We start from the raw sequence: 13,549 nt of genomic DNA, 5'->3' as shown, positions 1-13,549 counted from the left end.
TGTCCTATGAGCGAGGTACCAGGTGGAAGTTATGTACATGTCCCATGGTCCTTACAGGATATTTTATCATTTACAAATGTTTTCCCAAAACTTTGTGAGAAACCTGTAGAATGGTACAGACAAGTCGAGAGATTTGTGAAAGTTTCAAAATGTCTTTTACAAGATATATATGGATTATTTGACATTGTGGTTCATGTAGATTTGTGGACTGAATGTAAAATTGCTGTTGATGGGCCTAGTGACGAGTACCCTGGAGACCCAAAGACAGGGGCCCCTTCCGAAGAAGTTATAGAAGTACAACCAGGTAATACTCTACCTCAAAGGGAAGGTGCCTGCAAAAGACACAGAATGGACTAGAATAGATAGAACCACGCAGAATAAAGATGAATCGGTGCATGCATACTATGAACGATTATTACAAGTGTTTAAACAGTATACTGGTTTGGACAACATTGATATGAAGGACATGACGCATTTCATTTATCCATTTGTATCAGGATTAAGGCCAGAAATTTCACAATGGATTAAGGACCATAAAATTTGTTGGCAGACCAAGCCGATTGATGAAATCCTTAAATATGCTAAATATTACGAAGATGTGCTCAATAATAAACGTAAAGAGTTAAAAGAAAAAGTAATGTGGGCACACGTAAAATTAGCAGAGCAACAAGAGCTTCAGTTAAGCCAAATAAATAATGACCAGAATCAGGGTGATGGTAATGGAGGAAAGCCAAGGGGAAAATTCGAGAGGAAGCAAAGAAAAAGTTCCCTTGTCATGGGTGTGGCAAGTTGGGGCACTGGAAGAACGAGTGTAAGGCTGTGCAAAATGGTAATGTGCAAAATAATGATTTGAATCCACAGACGCAGAATGAGGTGCCATGGAAGTCACTGCAGCAGGTAATACAAAACCAGTTACCCCTTGCACCTATGCCAAATTTCCGGAGCAAAGCACAACAGAGTGTGGATACCACAAATTGGGAGGGAAGTGAAAGTAGAGATACAGCAACCTCACAATTTCTTTTGAGTGATACGTTTTTCAGTGAAGACACCTATTGACAGTGCCTGAGAGGGGAGGACGAGAAGTGCGTGCTTGGCACCTCCTTGCCAGTAGATCAGTCAGGTCCATACATTGAAGGAAAGGTTGAAGGAAATTATGTCACTTTCTATTGGATACTGGTGCTACCCGTTCTACTATGAGAACAGCAGACGCTCCAAACCTACCCCTCTTGGGAGAAGCATTCCAAGTAGTGGGCGTTTCTAATAAACATATTAGTACCCCAGTTACAGAACCAATGGAAGTTAGAATAGGCAATTTTAAAGAAATGTGCATATTTTTTGTATTTGATTCAAGCCCAGTAAACTTGTTGGGACGAGACTTGTTGTGTAAAATGAATTGCACTATTTTCTGCACCCCAAGCGGTGTTGAAATTCAAACCCCAGACGAAGACTGATGTTAGCAAAACAAGAAACAGAGACTGAAAAGTTAACTATAGAAGACTACCAGAAGAATTTCAACAGACTGTAAATCCTAATGTATGGGATTTTACTTCGAAAGATGTAGGATTAATGGCAAATGTTGATCCAATAAAAGTGACAGTAAAGGAAGGTGTAGTTCACCCAAATACTCAACAGTACAAAATGAGCCCAGAGATAAAAGCAGGTGTTGCAGCAGAAATAAAACGTTTGGTTGAAGCAGGCATTTTACAAGAAATAATGAGTAGTCCATGTAATTCGCCCATAATTGGGATAAAGAAACCTAGTAACAAGTACACGGTCGTACAAGACCTTCGCAAGAATAATACGATTTTTGTCCCATGCTGTCCAGTCGTGCCAAATCCTGCAGTAATTCTGTATCAGATACCGTGGGAGGCTGGATGGTTTACTGTAATAGGCTTATGTCACACATTTTTCTCGATTCAATTGCATCCAGATAGCAAATTTATTTTCTCATTTGAATTCGACAGTCATGTTTACGTCTGGAATCGAATTCCTCAAGGGTACACAGAAAGTCCATCGATTTTTAATCAGATTCTGAAAAAGTGCCTTGAGTCTTTGGTGCTGCCTGGACAGTCAGTACTGGTCCAGTATATAGACGACCTACTGGTGGCGTCTAAAACTCGAAAAGACTGTGTTGTTGATACCATTGCTTTACTGAATCATTTAGGTGAAGGAGGACATATAGTGTCACCTGAGAAATTACAATTCTGAACCACGTCAGTGAAATATCTGGGGCACCAGATAGAAAGAGGTGTCAGAAGGGTTACTTCAGAAAGAATCAGAATAATCAAAACATGAATTTGCCTCAAACTCAGAAAGAGATCAGAATGTTTCTTGCAGTTGTAGGAAACTGAAGGCAATGGATTGTGGGATTTGCAGTTCTAGCAAAGCCATTAATACAAATGACAAAGAAAAGAGCGAAAGACCCAGTAGAATCGGATAACGAAAGCATGATTGCTTTGCTGAAATTACAAGAATGCCTGTGTACAGCTCCAGCATTAAGGATGCCTGACTATTCAAAAGATTTTGCACTTGTCTGTGACACATGAGATAATCGTGCACTTTCAGTTCTGACTCAAACTCACGGTCTGATGAGACGTCCTGTGGTATATTTTTCTTCCACATTACACCCTGTGGCATCTGCATTGCCCAGATGTCTGAAAGCAGTAGCTGCAACCTGCATGAGCCTAGAACAGGGTGCGTCCATTATTATGGGACATCCTGTAACTGTGTATGTTCCACATACAGTTGTGATCCTGTTAATCAGGACCAAGACCCAGTTTCTCACACCTAGTCGGCTTACTAATTATGAGAGAATCCTTGTAGGTGCAGGAAATGTAACTATTGCTAGGTTTAATATTCTGAACCCAGCAACACTGCTACCTAATTCACACTTTGCAGAAGTGAAGGAAGAAATTGAACATGATTGTATCGTTTCAACTGAATATAGTACAAAACCATGTCCAGACATAAGAGAAGAGCCATTAATTAATCCTGAATATGAGCTGTTTGTAGATGGCTCCTGTATGAAACATGAGGAAGGAGGTCTAAGTGCTGCCTATGCTGTGTGTACATTGGGAGGTCCAATTGAAACATCTTATTTGCCTGGAGTCAAGTCTGCACAAATAGCCGAATTGATTGCATTCATCCCCCAAAAAATGGAAAAATTCAACTGTTCAAAAAGTAATCCTCCGTCCGTAAGTCCAAAAACGACAAACCACAAAAAACCCGAAAAACTGTTTTAAAACGAAACATTCCATGAAAACCATAAAAATTGAGAAAGTGTTAAATAATTATTGTTACTTAAACTAGTAGGGGCCGATTCACAGAAGTTATTTGAGACAAAATTCTAAACTCACAACATTTGGTATTCACAGAAGGAATTTAGTAAAAATAAATGTAGTATTTTGTCTTAATTTAGTATTTTGTCCTAGGCTAGTATTTTGTCTTAAGTTAGGATATAGTCTTAAGTTAGGATTTTGACTTGAGTTAGTATTTTGTCTTAAGTTAGGATTTTGTCTTAATAAATATTTTGTGTTAAATTTTGTTAAGACAAAATCCTAATTTAAGACAAAATCCTAATTTAAGACAAAATACTAACTTTACTACTACTAAATGCCTTCTGTGAATACCAAAAGTAGTAAGTTTAGGATTTTGTCTCAGATTAGTTCTGTGAATCGGCCCCATTTACACTTCCTTAATATAAAAGAAACGCAATCTTCTCATAACCTCCACTTTTCACGACCAAAACCTGTAAAAAAACACAAACATTCCCACCCACAAAAATATACAGATAATAAACATTATAATAGTATTATAAACATTATACATTCGATAACTTTTCTAAACTTGGTCTAAAAAAATAACGGTATATAAATCGCTAAAAGTTAACTTACACACAAAAAAACACCACAACTCCAAAAACCTAACACACACTAAGTACAAACTAACTACCTTCAAAATAAATTAAAAGTATAGTTAAAATAAAGAAAATTATTCTTACCTTCCTTGATGCGACGCAGCCCCCAACCTTGAGCTTGTCCCCTCTGAAATAACCCAAAGCAAACGTTAGCAGTTAAAAAACTACAAGCAGCAAACAAATAAAACCATTTTATTACATTGTAAATAAATTAGTAAAATGTTTAATTAAAAAACAACAATTTAGAACTTGTATGTTTAAATTTATTTTCCATTGTTTCCAGCATTGTAAACTTATAATAATAAATATTATTAAACATACAGTAAGTATTATTATAATTCCAAATATGAACAAGTTATATACAACGTTGTTTACAAACACATAATTAATCTATTAAATGTTTAAAACATTTCAACATAATAAAAACAATTATAAATATCAAACCATGTAAAAATGTATAATAATATTTTATATATTAATAATATTAATGTAAATGAATTAATATTTGTTTAAAGAATGTTACAAACTATGAAAATGAAAATGTATAAAAAAAATTGCGAAAACATGAAAATGTATAAAAAATTGTAAAAACAGTTTTATCATTAAAAATTAACAGTATATGTAACCAAATAAATGTTCAGAATACAAGACTAAAGTGAAGAACTGTTATTAATAGTTTTTTGTTACTCAAATGTTTCTAAACCAATGAAAACTATATTATTTGATTTTTACAAAGTTTACATAACTGTATTAAAAAATGTACCAATGTAAAAACATTTGTTTACATAATTATTACCTGTCAAAATATACATATGTACAGCATATTTTGTGTCTCTCAAATAAACATGAAATATTTTTTCTCTATATGTCTTGATGTGTATTATATGCACTTAATAAAAAAACAATGTTGATTACAAAATTATTTGCATAAAATAAACATCAATAAAAAAAATGAAAATGCCTACTTTTTACGTATCATTTCATTAATTTTGAATTTAATGTAAAAAGTATTTTTTAATTGCATTTACTGTATTAAATAATATGTTATAATTAACTATATATATATATATATATATATAGTTATTTATTATAATTTATAACTATGTTATAATTAAAAGACATTACTAATGAAAACTTTATTATATGTTTAAGTAGACAAATTAATACATATATATACGTATATATATATATATATATATATATATATATATATATATATATATATATATATTTTTTTTTTTTTCCAAATGCCCAAGAGCTTTGAACTCGCACTCCAGCAGATGTCACCTTACGGTATTTAAAACACGGAGACCAGCCTCGGCATGTTAGGGAGCTTTATTGCTTTCTGCCTACGCGTTTCGAGACCACCGTCTCTTCATCCAGGGCAGCTGCAAAACATGGCACAGACATTTCCTCATTGCTCGCACATTTATGTAACCTCTCACAGGCCGCGCTCATCGCGCTAATTTCAGCAGTGCATGTAGGAACTTGTAGTCCTCGGAAAATCATTCATCTCCCACAGTGGGTTCTGTGACAACGTTTACTTACTGCAGCATTCAACTTGCATTAAAGCACCCTCAGTGGGCCCCACGATGCCTTGTTGGTCCATTAAATCCACATTTGCTGTGCTACTCGCAACTGGACACAGTTCAATGTTGCGTAGCCTCTTACTTCTAAGATGGTGCAAGTTCCACGGCAGGGCGCCGTGTAAATAGTTTTTTTCCAAATGCCCAAGAGCTTTGAACTCGCACTCCAGCAGATGTCACCTTACGGTATTTAAAACACGGAGACCAGCCTCGGCATGTTAGGGAGCTTTATTGCTTTCTGCCTACGCGTTTCGAGACCACCGTCTCTTCATCCAGGGCAGCTGCAAAACATGGCACAGACATTTCCTCATTGCTCGCACATTTATGTAACCTCTCACAGGCCGCGCTCATCGCGCTAATTTCAGCAGTGCATGTAGGAACTTGTAGTCCTCGGAAAATCATTCATCTCCCACAGTGGGTTCTGTGACAACGTTTACTTACTGCAGCATTCAACTTGCATTAAAGCACCCTCAGTGGGCCCCACGATGCCTTGTTGGTCCATTAAATCCACATTTGCTGTGCTACTCACAACTGGACACAGTTCAATGTTGCGTAGCCTCTTACTTCTAAGATGGTGCAAGTTCCACGGCAGGGCGCCGTGTAAATAGTTTTTTTCCAAATGCCCAAGAGCTTTGAACTCGCACTCCAGCAGATGTCACCTTACGGTATTTAAAACACGGAGACCAGCCTCGGCATGTTAGGGAGCTTTATTGCTTTCTGCCTACGCGTTTCGAGACCACCGTCTCTTCATCCAGGGCAGCTGCAAAACATGGCACAGACATTTCCTCATTGCTCGCACATTTATGTAACCTCTCACAGGCCGCGCTCATCGCGCTAATTTCAGCAGTGCATGTAGGAACTTGCAGCTGCCCTGGATGAAGAGACGGTGGTCTCGAAACGCGTAGGCAGAAAGCAATAAAGCTCCCTAACATGCCGAGGCTGGTCTCCGTGTTTTAAATACCGTAAGGTGACATCTGCTGGAGTGCGAGTTCAAAGCTCTTGGGCATTTGGAAAAAAATATATATATATATATATATATATATATATATATATATATATATATATATATTACCTATCGCCAGTAGGTAGTTATAGTTAGGATTGTTTTCCATAGGAAATCCGCAACATTCTATTGGGAATAACTTTGGCGCCGGTTGAGGAATCTGCCTGTAATTTTTCTTAAATTTGCCTCGCCGCGCTCCGCTAGTTCCCTGAAGGTTTGGGAGGCATTCGTCAAGCAGGGGCCGAGATAAAAGGGGGTCCTAAAACGTGTTTTCCCCATGTTAATTTTCATAGGGCGGTTGGACTCACTTTTAGGCCGAACGGCTGAATGGATTTCAACCAAACTTGGCAAAATTGTAGGAACTGGTAGCCCGATGTGCCTTTGATATGTCTCAAGATATGTGCTCCAGTGAATTTTGAGTAATTTAGGTTAAAGAAAATATATATATCTATAAGCGCGCCCGGTACGCTCACCGGGGCGCGTACCAGCGCGCTACGCGAGAGAGGAAAGCTGATTAGCTCTCGGGTGTCTGTCAACATTCCAAACAGTCCGGAGCAGCCACCATCTTGTGTCTCAGTAGGATCGAGACACAAGAGGTGGCAAAAACAAAGGGGGAAATGACCAAAAGGGGGCAGGGTAGACCCCCCTGACCCCTAGGATTCATGTGGGGGCCATAAACCCGCGTGGCAAAAATAAACAACAAAAAAAACATTCGATTTGCGTGGGGGGAGCGCCCGGTACGCGCACCGGGGAGCGTACCAAGGAGCGTACCATGGGGGAAAAAGAATGACAGATTTTTTTAAAAATTTCGATTTTTTTATAAATTGGAGGTAGTTCTAAAAAGAACTGTTTTCTTTTTCTTTTTGTTGTTTCATATATTTTTTATTTTTTTTTGGAACATTTCATGAGTTATGTAATATGTGACGTCATCAGCAGTGCATTGCAGTCGCGCAAGTTATAGTGAGTCCAACTAACTATAACGTGGGAATTTCAATGGTTTTATGTCAGTAAAATTTTCAGCTAACTATAACTGGTGTGAAACCTATGGTTTTTTCAGTGAATGAATACATTATTATTCCCACTACAGTTAATAATAACTCAGGGTAGGTGCTGGACACTAACCTTAATTAATTTACTATTCCCACTGCAGTGAGCATTAAGTCAGGGTAGGTGCTGGACGCCAAACTTAATTATTTACTATTCCCACCCCAGTTAGCATTAAGTCAAAGTAGGTGCTGGACACTAAACTTAAGTACAACAGTTGCAGTGATAGAACAAACGGTATGACTAAGTCTAAGTCATAAGTGGATCAGTTCTTGATATGTTGACACGTAGATGGAGCGTACATACAGCACACATGTGTTTCATCTTAAGACGAATTTCTCAAGGCTGTTGCTAAAAAATATAGAATGTACAGCTGAAATTTAGAACAACAGGGGAAATACCATTTAGATCTCTCAGTGTCAAACACTCCATGTCACTCTAAGGGGGTCATTACGAATGCGGACGGTTCGCCACCGCTGGCCAGGCGGTTGCAATCCGGCCTTAACAGAGGCGATACGCCCGTCATCACAAGCCCATTTTCCCACCTCCAAATTAGCATGGCGATGGGTACAGCAGTGGATGGAAAGTCTCTCCACCGCTTTTCCGCCTGTCAGATTGCCGGCCGGGCAGAAAAGGCACACAATAAGGTGGTGGTGCCTTGCAGGCACTGCCATCCTTATTATGATGTATGTGGTGCGTATGCCTTCCCATGGCGGAGACTCTGCCATGGAAAGCCAGATGGTAAATGGCTTTGGGGACCCGTTGTGGGCCCCGGGTGGGTGGGGGTTTGGGTGGCTGCACTTGAGGGATACCCATGGTACCCCCTTCATTGGCATGCACAAGGAGGCAGGCACCTTGTGCCATGTGGATGCCAATGCACAACATTAAACCTTTACATTGCGGTGGGTGCTGCTTATAGCACCACCCGACGCAATGTAAAAGATGGCGGGCACATCCTAATTGACCCAGCGGGACTGCAGCACCTCAGGCAGGTGGTCCCGTTTTCCGTAATGGTGTCTGCCCGCCATCATAATGGGTCCTTGAATGTCTTAAAAGAGTGTATTGAGACACATGTACAACAAATCCAATAAGAGAATGTGTACAATAGAGACCTAGCCCCATTTAGAGCCATAAAAGACATACTCAATATGTGAACACTACAGTCGATATAGAAGATTAATGAAAAAAATATATATCAGAAAACCTTATAACCCATTCTTCGTGCAAAGAGCAAAACAAAATAATGTGAAAAGGGAGCAGCCAGCCCTTGAAGGCTCTAGAATTCAGTCAAAAAAGTAAAAAGAAAGGAAGAGAAGAAAAGAAGAAGGAGAATCATATAATCAAACAAATACCTCAAAATAGTGTCCAAATGAAAGAACGTAATCAATTTAAACACCCTTTTTAAAAAAAATTTTAAAGGGTTCAAGGATATCACTTTATTCCATAAGTATCCAAGAAATGCAGAGTTTCTCACCTAGGTACAAAATGATCGCATAGAAAAAACATAAATATAGACTTTTAGATGGTACGAACCGTGTGCAGTTAAAAAAATGAGATATTTCAAATATTTTATTTTAAAAGAAATACCAAATGGGTTCTCAAAATGGGAACAAGTTACACCCTTAAGTGTTAAATTCATGACATGGAGCTTGTCTACAAACTCTCCATCCAAAGCGTCATTAGTATAAGGTAGTCAATTTGAAAATTGGCTAGGCCAGCATGTAAAGTTATCAAAAGTATATCAAAAACTAGACTTAACACAGTCAAGCCTGAGAAGAACTTAGTCAAAGAGAGGGGGTGGTAACCGATTACTGCTGGCACAATCCCAGGTGACAGTTGAAATGAAAGAATGTTAATTCACTTGAATGGATAGCCTAAAGAAGTGAATATGCTTGCATAATCTACATCATTTTACCTCCTAGCAGCAGGAGAGCTAGGCAACTAGTTGTGGTAGACAAGAAGAGGCAGTGTATCAAGCCTCTAAGAAGACATGCGTCATCTGAACCCCTCTAATAAAAAGTGAAAAAAGGGCACTAAAAATATGACCGTAAGTATATGAGACTAAAAGGGTCTAAATCTTGTTATGTTACCAAACGCAGCATACAAAAGTTAATGGGCACTCACCGATGTGCGCGTTGCTCCCTGCTCTCATTCCGTAAAGTTATTGAACTGCCATTACAGCGTTCAAGTTTAAGTATTTGGTGCGCAAGCACGGTACGTCCAAGGCGTAAAAAGAGGGCGTGCTTTGGTTACTTGATATATGCAAAACCACAGCCATTATGGTAGTTCAGAACACTATAACTACCTTCTATCATCAAAAGAGCATGGATCCAGAGAATATATGCCCTGATATGCTGTTTTCGTGTATAACCGTAATGATAATTCTACTGAGACGAAAATAAGTCTCCACTAACGGACATTGTTGATCCGATTTAAGTCCCACAACAAGCACCCCCTTGTTGCTACCTTAAAAAAGGAATTAAACAACAACAAACAACAAAAGGTGCTTTTTACACAATTCAGCCCTACATTTGTTGAACATAGGAGCATATTATACAAACCTGAATCCCTCATATACACAACAAACATAAAAACTGACTATGAAAATCAGTGTGGGAGCCCAACAATAGCGATATATCAAGTAAATTTGGTAAGAAATCCCTAGGCATTGCAATGTAGACAGTTCCAGAGACAACAGAAAAAGTGAGAAAGTATAGAGTCATGGAAAGCAGCCCTTCAAACTTTTAATAGGTATAGGGACATGCTGTGACAATAAGCATACAGTTCATATTTAGTTCCAAATCATCATGTATAGGATGACAAAAAAGACTTTACTGGACACTAAACTTAATTAATTTACTATTCCCACTCCAGTTTGAATTAAGGGGCTCATTAGGATGGCGGGCGGATGCACAACAGTGGTGCTGCTGGCGGTGGGAGAAAATGTCCTTTTCCACACTCCAGCAGCGGTCCTCGCACCAGCCATATTACAATGGGCTAAAGAGCCCATTTTCCTTCCGCCATGGAGTGACGCGAACTACCAGAAATTTGAGCCCGGCACAGCGGAATGATATCCCGTTCGCCGTACAAATCACGAAGCCCCAAACAGCCCATCACACCGCAGCGGAGAATCCACCCACCCAGAGACGGCGGAAGCATGACAGCGAAGCGTGAAACCAGACTTCCGGTCATGTCACCACAGCGGTGAAGACGCAGGAAAACCTGCTCACAATGTAGTAGGCAGGGCCTGTGCCAGGTATGGGCAGTCCGCAAAGATTTACAGAGCTCCACCTCCACCCTTCAGACACTACGCTTTCCACACCCATTTGGGAACATGCTGTTATCTCCTCCTATGCCCCCCCTGTACAATTCATCTGCCATGTGTAGCCAGACCTCACACCTCACACACCAAAGGACAATGGAGCCTGTCTTGGAAAGTGGGGGTGGAGAGGAACACCCTGCACAAAAGTTCAGGGGCTGGACTACCCTCCTCCTCACACCAACCTTCCACTCACGTGAAGCAAACAGAATATGATCACAAAATGAAGAATCACACTGCACATGAACATCCACTGAACTGTCCACACTGCCTGTCAAGTCACTCACAAGCACCCAACACTGACACCCATCCACATACCCATAGCATCTGAACATCACATGCAAGAGAAGGAACATATCACACCAACCTTAGGCCCTCAAATTAGACATGGATGGCAGAGTGAGTGAAATTAAACCAAAGTGACCTCTGTGAAACAACTCAGGGATACATTAAGGCAAGCCATGCATAGGTACAGAAATGATAGGAAGTGGCTGAAGTCAGACAGTGACCAGCCACACATCTGTCTCAACTTACTTGACGTGTGTATGTCATCAATACAACACACATGGCCCATTGTCACATTCCTTGACTGTCAAACACAGGTATTACCGTCACACATACCCATCCTCTACCCACCTCACACCTGCAGCACTCAACACCTGGGAGAAATGCACATAATGGTCAAAATGGTGTCCTGTGAGTTCAATGACAACCAATCACACTCTCTGTGGTGCATCCACAAACATCACACTCAGGGATGCCTGCACCAATGCCAATGCTGAACAATAGCCAAACACAAAGTTCACAACCAACATACACAGAAGTCCCACAGGCCCACATATGGGCAGCCAAACAGTGGAAAGGCAACGTGACCCTAGACAGAACAGGTGTACACAACATTGTCACTCTAGACCAATGCCCAGACACCATACCTCAACAAAAACAAGAAGTGCATCCTCAAAAATCAATCATGAACACTAAATGGGATCAATGGGACAATCAGCTAACACAGACACCACACCACTCATCAAGTGAACAAGGTGCCATAATGTACCACAAGCATGCACATGCACAATCCTGACAAGTGACAGGTTAAAAATAGGAGGACAAACCACCAAAGTGCACTCAAAACAACCTGGTAACAAGAAGACACCTTGATGCATGTGACAGACACACAAGTAATGCACACTACACCTGCAACACACATCTGAATGTATCACACAGCAACAACTACCCACACACAACGTCATGCAACTAGAACATGACACACACATAGCAGCTGTCAGTAGAAAGAGCCAACACAGGCCAAACACTGCATACATCCACCACAAAAGCACAACAGATGCGCATGCCAATCCACCACATTGAAAACTCAGCTGGACATCAGGGGGATGCACAGCAATCAAGTACAAGGCAACATACTCGGACAACATTGCATGCACACCAAGCAGTGTGTGCACACCAACCAAACCACTAGCACACACATCTGAGTGCCACACCATGAACTCCCACAACACAAATCATCACAGCACACAGAGAACATCCCACTTAGGAAGGGTAGCAGTACCTCAGCAAACAGACATACAGCTTAGCCATCACCCACAGATGCACAACTCAGGACACCCAGGTGCAAACAGCATGACCAGAGGACTGTGCTGCCAAAACACATGCACTGCTTATGAGCAACCATGACAGAAAACTAGTATAAGAAAATAACACATAACTAATTGGGAAACTGTCCTGCGTGGAACATTGGCCCTGTACACAGTTCAGCATCACAAAGCATAGTGTAACAAATGAAGTGGCTGGGAGGCTCACACACTGGCAAGCCATGGGGTGGAAGACATTAGATTGAAGTGGTGTGTCCATCAGTAGAGGACAGGCGAGGAGTGTACTGTACACAAACACATAGAGTAGTCACTCACGATGTGTAGGCCTCAGAAGCACCTATAGGGGATGGCATGACTCCACATACAACATACCATACTTGAGCCAAAAAAGGGTCAAGTGACAGTATGTGTGAGATAACCCACAAATAATGTAAGTGTGGCTGAGCAGGTCTGCACGGTGAGCACAAACAGTTACAAGACACATGGCTGATCAACAAAACAACACACAGACTTGGCAGTCACACACTCTGCATACTCACCACTGGCAGCAACAACAAGTAGGTGTTCCCCAGGAGTGCAAGAACACACTGACACACTGCACGTGGCCAACCTACAACTCCTACATGTGCACACAATCTGAAGCGCATGGCAGACAATTGAAACAAACAGGCACTCATCTTCTGGGTCATACATGTGTGCAGTTGGTATTGTAGGGACACACACACATCAACACTACTGTCAATGTCAGCCCATTCACATGGTATGACCAATCAAGTTCGCATATCCGAATATACCCATGTGACTAGAAAGACAGGCCATCACAAGATGAACACACATCAACACTGCTGTACACATATCAAGAAAGATCAAATAGATATTGTGGACCCTGGGCACCCCACAAGTAACTCTGAAGATAGAAGTCACCTCTGTTGTAGTATTGCATTATAACATGACATGTGTATAATTTAGCAAACATGACCTTATGATGAGTATGATAACAGTAGATCATCACAAACACTCATCATTGTACCCATAAGCCTTCGAGTCAAGAAGAACTCAAGTGCCTTTCAG

This window comes from Lissotriton vulgaris, chromosome 3_1 (assembly GCF_964263255.1).
Source record: "Lissotriton vulgaris chromosome 3_1, aLisVul1.2, whole genome shotgun sequence".
Taxonomy (NCBI): Eukaryota; Metazoa; Chordata; class Amphibia; order Caudata; family Salamandridae; genus Lissotriton; species Lissotriton vulgaris.
The sequence above is the reverse complement of the archived record's forward strand: the minus strand, read 5'-3'. Positions refer to the sequence as shown.